Source organism: Penaeus chinensis, chromosome 31, assembly GCF_019202785.1.
Source record: "Penaeus chinensis breed Huanghai No. 1 chromosome 31, ASM1920278v2, whole genome shotgun sequence".
Lineage (NCBI taxonomy): Eukaryota > Metazoa > Arthropoda > Malacostraca > Decapoda > Penaeidae > Penaeus > Penaeus chinensis.
Window position 1 is genome coordinate 17,219,076 of NC_061849.1, and position 2,500 is coordinate 17,221,575.

Genomic DNA, 2,500 nt, shown 5'->3' on the forward strand with positions numbered 1-2,500 from the left:
ACGCCATTATTCCCCATCCTTGAAGAACACGCTATAGCGCCTTTGGGGGGGAGGGGGGATCTATAAATCGCTCAAACTTACGATAAATCTTCCATCTCGGCGATAAATCAACTCCCTACTACACTCTCTCCCTTAAAATATTAATAAAGCAGCAAAATTGTTAACTAAGTACACCATCATCACGGGCGAACAATAGAATACTCCTCTCCTGCATCATACTCGCCCTCTCCTCCCTCACCCCACCCCCTTGCCCTTCCATTATCCTGCCCCTTCCCCTTCCCCTAGCGCCTGCCCATCACCGCTCCCTCTCCCTTCGGACCTTCTACGCAATGTAAACAGTGAGGGTTTTTTTCCTCACTCACTCTTTCGTCTATTTCACCACTAACGCCATCCGGCCTTCACCGAGGGTCAACCATTGACTACGTCGCGTCCCCCAAAACAAACACAAAACCTAACAAAAGACGAAACAAAACAAGACAAAACAAAAAGGATTCAGCTGGCACAAAAAGCACGAAGTCATACGAGGTCCGCGGCGCGAAATGGGATCAGTCGAAACAAAAGACGATCCCGATGCGCGGCGAGGATTTTGGAAACGCGAGAGCCGATGAATCCACGGAATGTCTGATTATAGATTTTACAGCTTACTTTGCTTCTCGGTGAATTTACGAAAGATACGGTGAGGTGGTGTACATCATTTAGGTATATTATAGCTTTCGAAAAAAGGGCTTCTCCCATGATGATAATAGCGCCACCCTGGCTGCACTGCCCAACCTACTTTGCATAAAATCTGAATACTAAAATATGGACCATCTTGACAAAATAACACAGTGCGAAAAGGGCACGGCGAGGTTACACAAATTTACAATTCCAATGATATACATAGGTGCTAATTAATACCTGACCAGCCGTATCATCACTTCTCAGGGATGAATAAATTTCTTTTTTATTTCCGTCCCCGAATGTCAGGGACGGACAACTGAAACCACAGAGGAAAGACGTTCTTTGCTCGCTAGGTCTTTCGTCTTTCAAAATCTGTCAAGAAATGAAACTGAAACAGGAGATAGATCCTTTTACATACCTCAAGAACCAAGTCTATGTAACGGAACCTATAAAATCTTTGTATCTTTATCTCCCGAGCCGAATATGAAACTGAACCATACCCATATCAGAAACACCAACGGGAACTAAAGATCCCCCGCCTCATGCGACAGCAAGCGACCACCAGCGCCTGCCGCTGCTGACCTGGATCTCCTGACAAGCGCCGTCAGCCGACTTCGCGCCGGAGAAACATACCACACCCAGACCGCGCTGTTTAAAACGTTCCTCAACACCTCGCGAGACTTCTTAATAATCAGCAACGCGCCACGAGGTCGCCATTATCAACACCCATCAACCGCTGGCCTTCGCAACCTCTATTAAAAAAACGCCCCCTCCCCTCCCGCGCCCCGACGCCGCCTTCTCCCGGGCTTTTCTCCCTTTTTCTCGCCTCTGTCTGCCTCTCGTCTTTCCTTTCTCTTCTTTTCTCCTTTCTCTCTCTTTTTCGTTTCCCCTTCTTGGACTATCAAGCCTCTCTCTTGCCTCTCCCTCTTTCTCCCATCCTCCCCCTAATGCTTCCCCTCCTTTTCCCCTCCCTCCCCCCCCTCTCATCCGTGTCGCACCTGTCGACAATAACCCAAAGCCGTAAATTCTTCCACTAATCTTTTAAAAAATACATCCTTTGGCTTTATGTCCACGCACGCCAAGGACAGCAACGAAGAGGGGAAAACAACAAGAGATAAATCGTAGGAAAACAAAAAGGGGGGAGAGGAAGATAAAAAGAGATAGATCCGAGGTCAAATAACCGAACACAAGACACACTTACGACCGCGCAATCGAAGGCCCTCTTTGTCTAATTAAAAGCCCTCTGCTAAATTCGCCCTTATGCTCCTTCAACCGTAAGGGCGAAAGGAGTGAAAAGAAGGAACGGAAGGCGAATTGGGGGGGGGGGAGGAGACAAGGCGATAAAGCGCTTTACAAAACGGCTATTATTCGTCGTTAAACATCTTCCGGTGTATTAGGAGCCACGACTGAGAGAGAAAACAACAAAAAATGGGGAAGAGAAGGGAGAAAAGAAGAGAGAAAATGCTGCCGAAGAATGGACGAAGGGGTAGGAAAGTACAGATGCGAACTGAGGACAGCAGAAAAAGGAGAAGAAAAGAGGCAAGGAAAACTGCCGAGACATCTAAGAAAGGGCGAGAATAAGAAACTTGATCTCGGGTACAACGAAAGGGAAAAGATTAAACAAGTCTCCCCTAGCCCCCCCACCCCCCCGCAAAGGGAAGACTAGAAAATAAACAAACAAAAAGAAAACGGGGCTTATAGCCAAAGAAAGAAAACAAACCAAACTGACGAACTCAAACGGCGCCAAAGATTATCTTTATGGTTTAAATCATTAAACAAAAATTCTCGAGAACCAGCCAGAGAAAGGAAAGGCTCGGATTTCACCTTAAAACAAGGAGCA